The sequence below is a fragment of the Myripristis murdjan genome, chromosome 20, assembly GCF_902150065.1.
Source record: "Myripristis murdjan chromosome 20, fMyrMur1.1, whole genome shotgun sequence".
Taxonomy (NCBI): Eukaryota; Metazoa; Chordata; class Actinopteri; order Holocentriformes; family Holocentridae; genus Myripristis; species Myripristis murdjan.
In genome coordinates this window covers 12,555,266-12,572,058 of record NC_043999.1, presented here as the reverse complement: position 1 = coordinate 12,572,058, position 16,793 = coordinate 12,555,266, and the positions used below count along the sequence as shown (strand labels likewise).

The following is a 16,793-nucleotide window of genomic DNA, read 5'->3' as shown; positions in this document are numbered from 1 at the left end:
ACTGTGTGCAGACTTCATTTCTTTTACTGATCAATTTTATTTTCAAATTTCTGTATCCCATCCATTCATCCATGCAATGGATAGATGGATAGACAGACCAATGGATGAAAGTCCCTTCACTGTTATTTGATTGTGGGGAAAATAAAATATGGAAAGAACATTTAATGTTACTGCAACTGCACCCGGCCTACATCTGATATTAAGGTCAACAGAAACGACAAATCAGTCTAACACCAGTATGAGTGTGGGTGTGGGTGTGGATTGTGTGCTGTGTGGTGTTTGTCTATATGTGTGTTTGTGTGCTAAGTAATTCACAACACCAAAGGGTGAGTGAGTGACTGGTGAGACCTTCGTTATGGGCTTGTGGCCAATGAGATTCACTCTGAGAATACTCATGGGTATACAGCAACAACACCTCTAATCCCCCCAGGTCTGGACTTTTTAACCCCTCGTCCTTGAAAGCCGCCCCGCACACACACCCCTCACCCTGGGTCTCTTATAAAACCCCTCCTGCAGTGCCTTGTGCAAAGCAGGGAGGGGACAAGGGAGGACACAGCAAATGGAGCCAAAGCCCTCCATAAATAAATGTAATTTGCCTACATGCATCTTTCTTTCTTTTCAAATATCATATTTTCCCCAATGCGGCATTCACAAATAATTAAAAGAAACAATCTAGAGAAAAAAAGCATATGGTTTACATGAGCCAGACCCTTAGAAAGAGATGCCACTCCTCAACTCTGCTCGAAAAGATCGATGCATTCTGGATATTTCCATGGTAAGTGGCAATTTACACACTTTCACACTTTCATTATTTAGCCACATAAATGCAAATTCAAGAACCGGTGCTCTGAGGCAGGGCTTGCAGAGGACAAGGTAAATAGAGGTGAAGAGGAAGAGGTGAGCTATTCTGCTGGTGTCCTTCTCTAAGCCTTATTACCCAGGAAGAAAATGAACACGACCGATACATTTAAAAGGACTGAAAACCATGGCTATCTCTAATACAGTCTTCTCCCCTCATACAAAGAGAGTGAAATAAGGTCTTTGTCAGCAGTTAGAGCATCTCTCTTCTTTCCCTCCTGTTCGCCTTGAGATAAAAGAATCAGCAAAGTCGCATAATGATTGTTAACAGGATCTTTATTAACCAAATTATTGTCTTGGTGATAATTGCTTTCTCAATGTCATGTAACTGTGTTTTACACTGGCATTAAATTAATGCTGGGCATTAATGGAGTTGATTAGCCAACATCAGCACGACTCCCCATCACCTCTTTGATTGGGATAATCATGTAGATTTTGTGAGACTGAGTTATGTGGTTAACATCCCACACAGTGTATTTCAGAGCTGGGGCTGGGGATAATTCCCCTGCGTGAGGAAGATTTACACTGTAGTGGAACAGTAGCCTTGCCACTGTGTAATCTAATGAGGATTCCGGTTTCTGTGTGCATGTGCATGTATGTTTGTTTATGTAAGAGCATGCCTGTATGTGTGTGTATATGTAAGTGCCACTATCAATCGAAAATACCATTGTGTGGCAGAGAGAGATGAGCTTTGCTGCTTTTTAATTAGTGGCCCAACAGACTTAACCCTACCTCATCATTCTGCCTGAACTAAGGCCCCGCAATTAATTGGCTCCTCTGAGTTGTCATGGAACTTCATTTCCTCAGGACACTTTGAGTTTGCCTCTGAGTTCACAACACATATTGCTTGCACAAATACTGAGTCTCTTTAGTAATGACATATGGTAAAGTCCTACAGGGCTTTGATGTTCTAGTTTTCAGTCTTCCTCACAGCCATAGGATATATTCATCTGCTTGTAGGCTCATCATGAAATGCAATTCCTTCTTTCTTTTTTAATGCCTCTTTGTTTCCATCCTACTACATGTTTACATACCACCAACTTGCATGCTGCCTTCAGTTGGTGGCTTTATGTCGTGATAACCTGAAACGCACTTTTGAAATATCACTAAAATAAACTGAAATTATGTGCATTTTCATCAGCTGGGTTGAAATACTCTTCCAGAATATAAAACTAGTTACAACAGAAAAAAGCTTGACAAGACAAATGTAAAGAGTTTCTACATTTACATACCATTTGACAAATGTATTCCATTGCTATTTATCACATAGCTGACAGCAAGCTTTACTGTCCCAAGTAAATGAAGTTTAAAAACCTTGCATATTGCATACAAGTACTTGTCTTGAAACCTGTCTCATGTTCAAGTTGTAACTTATATGTCACAGGGCGGAAGGACTATGTCGTCTTGACGTCATTAGAGCAAAACAGAATGCCGAAGCTTCGCTCTTCTGAGCAGAAGGGAGGATGACCTCACTACAGTTTGCAAAATATAAATCATTTTGCATGCTATGATTAGAAATGCCAGAGATGATCTATGAGGGTCAACTGAGATGGGAAGACACCATAGGAGGCAAAAGGGCACACTCCTGCCATCAGCTGAACTTCTATATGGATTTACTTTACAGTGCAGTACTTAGTTCACCCAAGCAACGTGGAACTCAGAACTCATCAGGGAATCTTCTGAATATAAGACAAAGTCAAGAAATAGAAAAAGGTATCCCAGCCTTACAAACCTTCCATATAAGCACTGCTGGGGCAAAAAAAAAAAAAAAAAACTTCTTATTTCCATCTTCCATTTTCCATCAAACCAAAACTTTATGCTCTTGATCCAGAGGAAAACAATTATCACAATAATAATAACTTTTTAATATTGGGGAATCCTTAGTTAATTTGGAGTTTGCTATGTTAGATAAAGTTCAAGAAAACTGCTGCAGATGAGCCTCAACCTTAATTTCTGGCAAACAGCGGCTGCACGAGTACAAGAAATTCAGTTGTTTTTTGGTGTATTGACAACTACACGCTGTTATAAATATCTCTGCAGAATCGTAGGCTTAGCGTAACAAAGGAATCAGTTATCTGAGGTCTGTCTCTGCTCCCCGGTTAAGCTTGCACCCACAGATTTATGGGGAAATCAAGAATGAATGCAAGGCTTGTATAAGTGCCATTACTGCTGAGGTATTGATTCACAATAGAGCATGCTCTCGCAGAAGAGCACAAAGCGCACAAAGGTATCCAAACAAACACACACAAGTATGGTAACAAGCATTCCCATAATAAAATATCCTTTGTAACTTTTTATTAAACTTATGGAGCATTACTGACCAAATGAGCAGATGTATAGCATTCTCAGTCTAGTCTGTATGGCTTCCCAACCACAGACAGAGGTTATCAGATATCCGATCCTATCCCAGATAGGTACAGATTAGTATATGAGCCATCCCTGGAGAAAAGTGTGTGGGTGTGTACAGACATGTGTGCGCATGGTGCCATCCTGCTCCTGCAACAGTGAAACTGGAGCGGAGCCCTGTGAACTCAGCAGGAGTGCAGCCTTTATATGGAAGCTCATCAGTTACACCTGGTCACACAGGTTACTGCTGTTCAGCTACTGCACATCACCTCGCTGGGATGATAACCTTCCTATAAACTCGCTGGAATTAGAAGCTCTTTGTAGAACATCACATCATGCCCAGGAAGTCAGTACCACTGCAGCACTCGGGGACACAGCCTTTACGATAACCTTATTGACCTACACATTTATAAAAGGTGATCCAAAGGTACCACTGCCGCAGGTTTTTTTTTTCCTTTTTTTTGAGCTGTCAAACACTGTCACTGTTTCCACAGAGGATGAAGGGGATAAGGTTTTAGCCAGTCATCACTGCAGCTCTTGTTACAATATGAAAAGCCTTCTCGTTTACAGTGTCATCCAATAATGGATTTCTCACTTTTATTTTGGTGAATCAATATGTTTTGCAGTTTTCAGTGACCTGGGCTGATTTGCACAATCAGGTATCTGTCAGATGTGTTTATCTTTATTAGCAATATAAGTTTCATCATAAAATTTCATGCTTAGATTAATGTTTTTAACATGACTGAGTAACCTGCACTGACGGATACCAAACAACAACAAAATTGTTTTGATTTCCTCATACTGTTTATATTTCTCCTGCCTCATTGTGACTCTTGTGATCAATAACAAAAATTTCTATCTCATACTATAGACATCCGATATTTCTATGTCTACATTTTGAAAACATTTTGCAATTTGAGAAGCAATAGTTATTTAATATCCCTAAAATCAAAGGGATCACATCTAGAGTTGTTGTCATTCCATCAGCTATGGACTTCTAACCATTCTGTATTTTTTTTAAAAAGTCACTTCATTTGTCTTCATTTTATGGTATCAATCATTTGGTTAGGACCAAAGGTCACCTTTTGGTTTAGCACAAAACCTTTCAGTTCACAGAGTTTGCTGTGGACTATTCATACATCACACTTTGAAGGTCTTACTGTCGACTGTTTACTGAACATTTTTAAATTTTCAATTCAAACGAACATTTCATAGTTGTCATGAGGCTACTCAGTTTTAAAGAATGTCTCTTTATCACCAATAAATCTTCCACTGGTAGTGTGTTACACAAGACACATTTGAAATTAGTGAACTGTGTAACAAGACAACTACTGCATTGCCAGTGACTGATATTTGAAATGAGCCATCAGCTTTATCACCCGTTGTGCGCTCGTTCTTCCAGATGGTAATGTGACAAGTTGTCATGTCAGTTGAGCAGAAAATCAAATGCGTTACTACTGAATTCATGTGCACTGCTGCTGTTGTGGCCTAAGATCTCTCCTCTGGAGACTTGAAAAGAAGCACGACTGCGTTTTTCCTGGACGTCACCTACAGCCAAACTTTTAAAGGGCTTTTAGTGTAATTCGTTTTCCCACTTCCACAACTACTACTTCTCAAATTAATGGCCCCCTAAACGTCTATCAGCTGAACACATTTAGCAGTACTTTATTGTGCCTCAATCACCACCAATGCTTTCAAGCATTATAATTTTGCTACTTCGCAGCAGTTAGAAACATCAGGCCTTTGCATTAACTACATTACAAAAAAAAAAAAAAAAACACAAAAAAGTAGAATTGGCTCACAACACAAGCACTTACACAAACTTTATGATTATGACTTTATCCCATTTCATGCTCTAACACGGGAGGCTTAGATCAGTAATGAACAGTAGATGTGAGTCATCACTGTTCAACACAGCATTTCTCTTGAATGTGCCGTGCCTTCTTTCCATAGTCTGGGGGCACAAGTCAAGTAGCTACTTCCCACCAAAGGAGGAACTGTCAGCTTTCCCACCTGTATAATCAGACTCAGGTTCTCTACAAGTGGTTGTTCCCATTTATTAAAATACACATAAGATAAGAGCAGCTGATGGCTTGTACTAGATTTCTGCTATTTACCACTCCAACGTCCACTTACATAAAAACCGAGCAGACTGAACACCAAATCGAACTCTCTGTCTCTCTCTCACACACGCACGCACGCGCATGCACACACACACGCACACACACACACACGCACGCACACACACAAACACACGCACCGCACTCAGTCAGACCATCAGAGACACTGAGGTCATGTCGGAGAGAACTAAACATTCTAAGGTTTGGTACATTTTGAGTCTGCAACAATAGCATTTGTTGCTTTAAGAGCGATAAAACCTTTGTGAACCTGGAGGAGGGGAGGCAGCACCAGCAATGTATTTAAACAAATGTTGAGCAAGCACAATGTAGACGTGCAGAAATGTGCAGTTTTCGACACCTTATCCTCATCCACAGCAGATGGCCTAAGCCGTAGCTTCACTATACAGGTTTTTTTCCCATTGTGGTGTTCATTAATCTATTCATTTATTTTTAGTTTTTGTTCTGCAAAAAAAAAAAAAAAAAAAAATGAGAGAAAAAGAAAGAGACATAATATGACTATCAATAAAGTACTGAGCCAAGCAGTTTGTGTACTATCGATAAAATCATCACAATGCACATCCCTACATAAGATCCTGTCATTTCAGAGACTTCTTGGATGGAAGAACCTGCTGGAGGGAGTTTTTTTTTTTTTTTTTTTTTTTTTTTTCCCCCACACTGGTGAGGGAGCGTGTAGGGGTGGGTAAATAATAAGGCCAGATATCAGCAATTTAGCTTGGTAAACAGCTGGGTGAGAACAAAGACACAGAGAATACAAACACTGTGTGAGCCCAGCTGGCTCCAGGACCTCTTCAAACATTTTCCAGCGGAACCATCGCTTTCACCTCCCAGACAAATGCGGACCCAGCATATGACTGAGATACATTATCCGCCAAGCATGTTTTGGAAATAATTAAAGGAATTGTGTTGCTATAGGCTGTCTTGCTGCTTCACACGCTAACATGATGCATCCAGAGCCTGGAGAGAGTGCATGGCTGGCTGTCAACGAGGCCGACATATGCTTTGTTTCTCCTTTTGTTAGCCTGTCATGTGAGGATGTAGCGGATCTGCTCCCTGTTTGTTTATGCCAGCGTCAAGCAACGGGAGCCCAAGCGAATGCTGTGGTGATACAGCTGGTCAGGGATCTCTGACACGTGCATATACACACACGTACAGCAGCTGCCGGGGCTTCTTTCTCACAAATACATGCGTACGTGCACACAATATATAAAAAAATAATCACACACCTATCATATTGCACACAAAAAGCTGCGACAAGACCAAAGGCACACAGATACTCATCTATACTTAGAGAAACACCCACACCCACATGCACACAAAGAGTTACAACCCAGAGAAATACCCAGGAGTCACCAATTCACTGAATCCCAGGCAACAAACTAGGCCAGAATCATTCTCTTTGCCCTTTCCTCTGTTCATCTTTGGCCGGAGAGGCAGTTTGTGACTTGCGGGACAGAAAGGACAGAGATTGCTGCCAGGCTGGGAAACTACACAAAGCAGCAGGCCTGACACCCTGAGAGCCCCTCACTCTGATTCAAACGGCAGCCTGCCAGCACCCTAGACGAGCGCAAAGGGGAGAAGAAGCTGACCCCGATTAGGCTGATTAGACCACAGTGAGCGTGATAAATTGCAAATACTAGGATAAGACACACGAGAGTAACGGAATCATCCATCCGAGATGCCCTTGACTCACGCTACCTCCTCATCTTTCACTGGGTGTAGTTACTGGGTAGAAATCTAACAAATAGATAGAGAAGTCAATGGCTATTTGGAGAGGGGCCAGTGGAGTAGTCCCCCTGGTTGAACTCATATTTAGCATTCAGAGCATTTCAGTTTTCACAAGGACATACCTTGATATTTTCTCAAGGCTATATCAAGGATTACGGGGCCAAACCTAAGTTGAGTGTACACCCAATCTGCTGTCAGATTGAATATGCTGATATTGATTTCAAAAACTTCTTACACTAACAGTCAGTTGATATTTCTTGCATTCTAAATCCCCACCAGATCTGAGGGAAAATTCTTCCTCTAAACCAAAGTTTAAATGCAACTGTATTTCAGCTTTAGAGTGCTGCCCATGCCAGAGCCAAGTGTAATTGTCTGGCTGCTTTTGTTTTGTGGTGTTAGCCATTTTATATGTAATTAGCTGTCAGGGATAGTGAAAAGGGGCTAATTCCCTTTCTATTTTTGCCTCCCTGACTGGAGGCTATGCTCAAGTCTGACACTGACAATAATTAAAACTCTGCCTCACTGGCTCTCATGTGCAGTGTTACATTTGTTTTCACCCGTGTAATGTGTAATATGGCCGGGCATCACCCTCAGAGTTCTCTGAGTAATTTGTTCCCCCTGAAGGGTTTGACCACTTGACAACACTGGGCCATGATACTTAACCATGCTATCACTCACAAGTCTAGTTAAGAAGTATCTGAACTCGAGGGTTCTCAAAGTCAGCAGAAAGTAAGCTAAGATTGTACACTTTGCATCAGAGTATCTCTCCATTATTCATGATGACACAATTTTCAACTTTTGTAGCTGTGAGAGACTTAGGGAATTAACAGTGCATCAAAACATCTTGTTTTATCTTTGTCAAACTGATACTGCCCCTCTATAAGTAGGCAAAGAATACTATAGCCCAATATATTAACTTAATAAAATGTAAATCTTTCACTGAGGAGGTAAACAAGTACTAACGAGGGTTTGGCGTTAACATGGTATCCAGGAATAGCAACAGTGTCATTTCATTACCATCACTCATCTTCAGATGAACAGAAACAGTTAGTATCTGAAAAGAATGCAACAGCTGCAATCTGGTGGCATTTTAGATTTGTACCTATAATGACAGGGGGGAGGCCAGAAAAACTGGATGAGGTTGCGTGCAAGATATGCATGGGTAATGCCAAGATGAAAATACTACAAATTTTCATGCCCACCTCCAAATCAACAACCCGCTCACTGCGTGAGGAGTGATGCATGGTCAAGTTAAATGGCTTTCATTTAGAGCTGGGCAATTAATCGAAAAATAATTGAAACCGACATTTAGGGCCCTTAACCGACATAATCCTGCCCATGTCGGTTATTAAGGTTACCACACCACAACACGTCACATCACAAAATGCTCCTGTTGTCATCGTAAACACGGTTCGTTCCTCCTCACTCAGGCTGTACACTGCAAACTTCCTGCAGTTTAAGCAGCACGGATTAAAAAAGAGAGACGCCAAAAGAGCCTCACCGCATCGTTTAGCCCACAACCAGCACACAGTTTGGCTGCTAAGAACAACAGAAGCTAACTGACGTCATGACGTCATGAGTCCGTCGCTCCGTGATTCTGGGTAGTGAATAAGAATAAGAATAATATAAATATGATAATAATATATAGCCTAGATACTGATGATTAATTATTGTACTACTACTACTACTACTACCATCAATAATAATAATAATAATAATAATAATAATAATAATAATAATGATAATCATTAGTGAGCAAAATTCTGAGAAATTAATATAGCCTGCTTACTATGCAGGCACGCTATATTATTATTAGTGCATATATATACTACTGCTAATAATAATATACCAATAATATTACTTGAAATAATATTTGTTTGGAAGAGATGCAGCTTTTTGTAGTTTGACATTGCCCTTTTGTTTGCAAAAGATTCAAGCTATAATAATCGGTAATAATCGTTCATTAATTGTAATCGAGGTAAAATGTTCAATTAATCGTGATTTTAATTTCTACCATAATCGCTCAGCCCTACTTTCATTGCAGCTGCTGCCCAAGCAGGGTCTTCACAACAAAACGTAACAATATGAATGATTCCCAAAGGCAAATCATTAGTCCTGAAGTCAGTCTGACTTTGCAATGTATCTGCCAAAATGAATAGCCACTGGCCAACAGGCTAATGTCCTGCAATTGTGCTAGCTGCTATTCCCCTATGTGATCTCCATTTCCAGGAGCAGGACAGCTAGTCCCTCCAGAGACAGAGAGGAAAAAGGTAACATAACATTTGGTGTTCCACTTTAGACACTGTTCAGACAGAGAACATAATCATATTTTTCATGGACCATGCAGACCTAGGCCTATGTACCTTAGTATTATGAAGCCTCACTGTACAACTAGACAATATGGACAAACTCAAATATCACAATATTTTTGAACATACAGCTTGAAATAAATATTGTGACAATACTAATGTTCATTTTGTAAAATAATTACACAAAGAGATTTTTGATAAATCATTAGTAATACGGATATAGTAACCCAACAGGCAGAAACAGGTAACAGTTGGAACAGACTAATAAGCTCAGAAAATTGCATCACTTCACTGTAATGGAGCCTTTCCTAATACAGGAGCGTATAATGGTGACTGTTCTGATGATAATTCTAGCCCGGTCATAGTATGATAACGCCTACTTCTATTATCTCCCACCTAACGACGAAAAGCTACTCAGAGGGGGTTACTTAAGACAAAGCCCTCTCAAATAGTGGTCCATGCTCTGTTGTGCAGCTATTTTGGGGGTCCTTGACATGAGAAAGTTTGGCATTCCCTTATTTATGCAACAGAACATCATAATCATGTTGAGTCATGTAAGGGAGCACAAGGGTATTTCTTTGCATGGAACAGCTTACATAAATGTATATTTAGTCATAGATTATGAATGCAATAGCATTCAAACGGTTCATGGTGGTGGTGGTGACTGGGGTTAAAAGCAAGAAAAATGAGAGACAGGCAGCCACATTATAAATTTAGAATGGAACAATGTTATTTCCAAGGATGTAGAATTTTTAAGGTACCTTGAGAACTGATGCATTGAAATTCTCAAACCTTGAGTATCCATTTATGATGGTGATCAGAGTTTTACTGAAAGTATCTGTATACAAAAATAATGAGACACCCTCCAAACAACCAGCACTGAATTTTCACTCCACACCACAGTATGAATCTAATTATAGTACAGAGAATCATGCATCTGGAAGCGAACATCTGTTATTATCATTATCATCACCATCAGCATCATCGTCATACAGTAAAAATAGGAACTAGCTCCCACATACTTTCACCTGAAGAGAGAGGCCTTTTCAGAAAAGCAGAGCATGCAGCACCTACAGTGGTATGATGATATTCACATGTCCAATTGATATCACTTAATCCTATTAGCACCATACCGTAGCCATGGTAACTCTCACAATGAACTACACATCTCATCAAGATGTGTTGCATTTGCAGGAGAGGTGCACAGATGTTAGCACTCATAAAGCACAGAGGGTAAAATTCAGCACTGATGTTGCTTTTTCTCACACCTCCAAGCTACAGCATTTTATGTTAATATCAGCACTGCTAACATCTTTGCATATCTGAGTGTATTTGTGATGTACATCACCAGTACCTGTTTATTCCTAATAAGGAATGAGTTAGGGAGTCAAGCAGTCAAAGTAAAGGGAAAATACAAAGTAACTGCCATGTATTTATTGTTCCAGAGATCAAAGTTAAGCATAAGCTGGCTCTACCCCCACATAAGAAATTTCACTTACTGTCCCCCTTGAAAGTGTTGATAAATCCTACTCTGGCGCTGATAAGAGACACGCCCACTGCGTTTAGAGAAAATGAAAGTCTAGACTGACAATCAATAATAGCATGCCAGATTATTTAAAAAACTGTATTGTTTGGCACCAATTCTCCAGGCAGGTGCAGCAGGCATCTCTTTTTAATTTGCTACATGCTCAGTATTCAGCCGCATGGATCAAAAGGACACTTAATTTTCCTCCCCTCTCCCCATTATGTGCTGTGAGGAACGAGGCAGACCCTCGCGGGAGCAGATTTGATTGCAGTTTATCATTACCATTGCTCTCCATGGAGGCACAGGGCTGATCCCAGGCCGCCTTGACGCAACCATAAGATTAGCAAAGGGACCCTTATTTTCAAGCGTAATTTTATGCATCACTTGTATACCAAAGTCTCATTAGATTTTAATTGTTAAGTGATTGTAAGGTCCATTTCCCAGAAGACATTGCAGGATTTTGCAATTTTGTATTTGTTTTTGAGTAGTGGACAATTATCCACAACTCACTTTAACCGTTAGAGAAATGTAAAATAAAAAGAAAATCATAAATATCTAAATGGATAAAAGGCAGTAAATCCAGCCTGTGTACTTAGCCACAATATTCTGACCAATTACAAATGCTGATGTATGCTGATGCCTTTCCTGTTCAATACAGGGGCAAATTGTGGGCCTAATTATCTCCCATCTGAGTTTGCTATTGTCTCTGTTTCCTGTCTTTCTTTCCCTTCCTTTCTAGCACGTCCTCCACCCCAACTTTAAATCCACCCCATCTCCTGCACAATTGAGAATATTTCCGAACTACACACTACAACAGTATTCATTTCCAATTAGAGCCTCTATACTTTCATCCCTCAAGTGAAAATGGTAATTTTTTATCCGATTTGCTTCCCTCTCAAACTTTTTTCTCTCCTTGTGTGATATTTTCCTGTGTCTACATTAGCATAAGTGCAGCAGTGATCTGCTTCAGGTTGACGGTTTTTAATGGGGCGGCATTTCCATTTCACAGAGGACGCATGTGGCGGTGGGATGTCGAGGGGGGCCAAGGGGGTTGGGATGGGGGTTGCAGTACAAAGAGAATGGTAGAGACACTCCGCAACGAGTCCTGTCAGCCTTAATAATGCAGCAAGGCTGAGGAAGGGAACAGTCATCTTCATCCCTAAACGGCAGACGTAGGCTGTATGCCTCTGGATGCCGCATGGCCTAATTATAATGGAAGGCCTCTTCTCCTGTCCACGGGCTCATGTGGAAGTCCCACCTGAACCACAGGGGGATCCGCGAGGTCCCGCAGGTCCTCTCAAAGGCCTCCAGGCAGCACAGGTGACACATGGGCTAGTCACAGAGCCTGAGGGGACAGCAGCACAGCACCCATGGCAGAGACTTGTCAAGGATGTCAAAAGGACCTGACCCAGTTGCTGGAGTGAGGGCAGGCAGCTGTCTCTTCACTGTAGCATCTGTCAGTCTTGGCTCACGAACTCACTTACTATGTAACACAATGCCCGGCACAATTTGCAAACTTACAGAGCAAGCAGAAAGAGGGCAAACCTCAGACTTTCACATAAATGTCTGAGATAATGTGTGAATGAATGGAAGTTTGCGTGTGGGAGAGCATGTATGTGTGCAATTTAAAAGGTTAGAGTCGGTGAATGAATAAAAGGCAGAGGAATGAATAACACATAAACAGCTTAATTTAGAGGCATTCAAAGCACAGAATAATACTATGCATGTCACCAGTGGGCTGTGCATTTTAAACCAATGACTTCAATAAAATCCATGCGTGAAGAAACAATCTCCATATCACAGGCACAACACTCCATTTTTTTGCTAAAATCTTTTAGTAGTCAAAGCCTGCTCTCACGTATTATACTTCTTGAAAAAAGTTACGAAACAAATCAATTTTGTCCACGTTCCTGCAATATTCACGAGTTAAATTCAGGTCAGTTACTCAAGATGAGACACTTCACTCCTCAACACCTGGGAATTATCAAACTGTCACAGCCTGATTAAAAAAATAATAATTTCCTACAAATTCATTCAAGTCTGTTCTTGATAGCGTTATGGAATTAATTAAAGGAAGTGAAGGTTATATTATTGTGAAAATTTCACTTCACTTAAAAATCTTCACATCTTTTCGAAGTTTTTTTCAAAATGCACAGCTTGAAGGAAATTAATTTTTTGTAATTTACTACTGTATTTATGAATGAACTGCTGCCATACAGTAATGTACAGCAATATCAAATTTTTGCATCATAAAAAAAAAATGAGGATGATGTGATTTTAGCTGGGGGTCTTTACCAAACTATCATATTTTTTTTCCCTGATCTGGAGAATATGATTTGTAGGCCAGAGCACACAGCAGCTCCACAATACTGCATTTTTAATGAAATACTGTCATATTTAACCTTTATCAAAAAATTTCAGCTGGATATGGCGCTTATCCATATTGCAATTTCAATAGAATTTCAATGCATTAATTAATTTGGCTATTTAGTGAGGTCCAACACCACAAAGTAATTACAACGTGTTCCAGTGTAACATAATGAAATAGGCACTCAGGAAAAAAAAAGGCACCACTAAAATAAAATTCACTGTCTGACACGTGCACTTCTGTGTGGTGGCCTAAAGGTTGCTGGTATTTTCCTCACTAAAATTATGTACAAGCCAGAGAGCTGATAACGTACCCATGAGTAATTTTATGTGACCGGTATAACTCAGGAGACAAAGCAGAGTGGAAACAATTGGTCTGCTGGCAAATAAACTGGCATATCACGTCACGCACTGTAACCTCAGTGCTAAATGAGACACAGCATATCATAATGTCTGTAAGGAAAACAGGTGGACAAATTAATACGCTTAAACCAGGTGATGGAGGAGCCTATTTTAATACACTGTGCTGGTAGACTGAATGCTTATACCCTTGTGTTTCTACATCCTTGCAAGTGCATTCATTATGTATAAGGGGGGTTGATTACTAATTGCAAACAAAGCACTATTCTATACTTACAATACCATAGCTTGATGCACAGTTTAACAAGGGGGAATAAGCAGTAAAACAAAGTCTTACTGCAGAAGGCATTCACAAGAATTAACAGCACAAACATATTTCTGTCTGTCTCGAAGCCCTAGCCTTTCAGGGTGAGTTGACACAAATCACTGTACTCTGCATTAGCCTATGAATTCATATGATGATAACACAGATGTAAGTAGCTAGTTGGCAAAATCTTGCTCCATCTCAGCTGCCACTAGTAGCCTGGCAGAGTCGAGCAGATGGTGCTTTATGTATTTATAATTGTCCAAACATTGTAAGAACCTCTCAGTATTTGGATCATGCGCGTACTAATTAGGTTGATGGATATAAATAAAGCACTTAAAATACAGCACACCGCAAAACTATGTGTGTCTCTGCATTTGTGTGCCAGTGTGTGTGTACGCCCACTACAGCCAAGATGTTATGTGTATACCTGTATGGGCTCTGCGTATCAGTGTAAGGAAAAGGCCAGATAGTAATGTCCAGTGTTCTAGTACTCAACATAGTGTCAGTGTGCTTTCAGCCATTCCTGACAATCATCAGATTATTTATGACTGCTCTCAGCAGAGTTTAAAGACTAGTAAAAAAAAATAATACCGTCTGCCTCATGGAGGAATACTGGATATGACACTGACAACCTACTTTTTTGCGACAAATGATCTGAGGTAAAATCACACGTCAAGTAAATTGAATCTGACTCATTTTGCTGTTGGTTTTAATGGCACAGTAGCTGCAGCGTAGGGAAAATGCTAGTCATATACTGTAGGCAATAGGCCTCAGAAGTCACACGCAACATGTGTGCAAACTGTTGCCTAAATATAGATTTCCATGTCAAATGCATTTTCTCTACAGGGAAAATACACATAATCATCCCAGTCACAGTCTGTGATATAAGCAGATGTTTTTGTCTGCAAGTTTCTCTCTTAAATGGAGCTGGAAGTGAACTCTGCCACTTTCCACAAAAATAACCACTTTAGCAGAAAAAAAAAAAAAAAGAAGCACACATATGTCACTGCTTGGTGACCTTTTTTTTAGACTGCAATCATTCTAGCTTGCTACTGAGGTATAAAAACACCTGATTTACACATATAAAACTAAGTTAGCTAAGGTAAATCAAGGTAGAAAGATAGGTAAAAGTACTAAGCAATATGAAATTGATTCTACTTGATAAGCCCTGCATGTGCCATCATAATTGTGTGACAGGTCATCACAGGTAGCTAACTATTGAGCCATTAGCAATTTGTTAAAGATTACACTGATCTTTTCAGATTATAAAAAAAAATCTTCATTTTTCACATACAAACAAACACACATATGTTACAAATTGCTTTTAAGGCTTTGGGAAAACAATTTCTCCCACAGAATTTATGATCCAGATCATTCGATCAGATCAGAGGTCAGTGTCAGTGACAGAACAACATGTGTGGAACTGGTAGGGATTTGAGGACACTTCAGCCAAGGCCAAATTGCCACCAGTGCAACTTTCTATTCCTCTTTTCCAATTTTAGCACAGACTGAAGCAACTCTGAAGACGATCCCAGCAGGCAAACGCAGACCAACTGATTTCCCCCATCTTGAGCAGGCTTAGAGATTACTTCATATATTTTCAGCTTTAATGGACTGCATCCTCCTAGAAGACAAGTCAACCTCATGTTTCATGTCACCTGTCTTAATTATTTACTGTAGCTGCATACATTTTTTTCGAGCATGACTGCTGAAACAGACAGATGGTGAAATTAATCAGTAATAAAAGCCTCCGATGAGCATTATTCCCTCAAATTATGAATCAGAGCTTGTATTTATGCCTCTGCACCTAATGGCGCATACTTGCTTTTTATTAATTCCTCCCTGTATACGAGTAATTTAAAAAATTAAATCTGTCATGCTTTTTTTTTTTTTTTTTTTTTTGCATCATCACAGTTGATGTTCATAAAGCTGGTGAGAGAGGGGATGCAGCTCTCAGGTCCCCTGCAAAGCCTGAGGATTGTCATTGCTTACAAAAATGCATTTTCTAATTTCAGACTGGCAGCAGCCTATAATAGCAGCTGCCTCAAGGTGAGAGAAACAGATTAGAAATAAAAGAGGTGCCAGTTCAATCCCTCCAGCACGAGACCTCTAAAAGCAGAGAGAAGCACTGTCTTACGGAGAGATGATAACACCAACAAAGGAGAATGAACAGGATGTTCAGTAAGCAGACAAGTAGCTATACCGGACATAGTTCTGAGGACACTGGCTAATCTGAAAGTAAGTTCACCTTGATCGTTACTACTTTAACAATAAGAGGCAGACTGTGACAGACAACAGATGTCACTGGTGAAGATTTTATACAACCAGTGACTGATCCTTGAGCGACGTACTTAAGCTCAAATGGTACATACTCTGTCAATTACAATGCACTGCTATCACCTTGTAAAATTTTATGAAATGAACACAAACTCTAGGGAGCAAATTCTGTAAATATTACATTCCACAACAACCGAGTGTATCAAGACAATACCACAAACTAAATTAGATGACAGTAGTATGAAATGGAAGCAATTTTCTCCTGTTTGTCATATTATAACGTTTGCTAGTGGATAAGCAGTGGATAGTGGCAACCAAATTTTGGTCATGTTAACTAAAACAAATCAGTTTGTTCAAGGTTAAAAGTTTTAATTAAAATAGGGTTAAGGTTCACCCAAAATACATATGGAAAACAAAAAAGTTTCAGCTCTTTCCAAAAACAATGAAACAGATATGAGGCATAATCCACAGCCTTCGGGGGGTTAATTGTTTCACTGGGAACTATTTCCTGCTGAAGAACACGAGCAAACTATATCTATCCGCTCCAAAGTCGTAGTCCTTGGGGGCAGAGATAGAGT

General features: G+C 39.9%; 1 long non-coding RNA gene across 5 annotated transcripts in view; it reads right to left on the bottom strand.

Annotated features, from left to right (window-relative positions):
• LOC115378551 (uncharacterized) overlaps positions 1–16,793 on the bottom strand; it is a 172,966-nt gene that overhangs the window by 151,645 nt on the left and 4,528 nt on the right. The gene's annotated exons all lie outside the window — the stretch shown is intronic.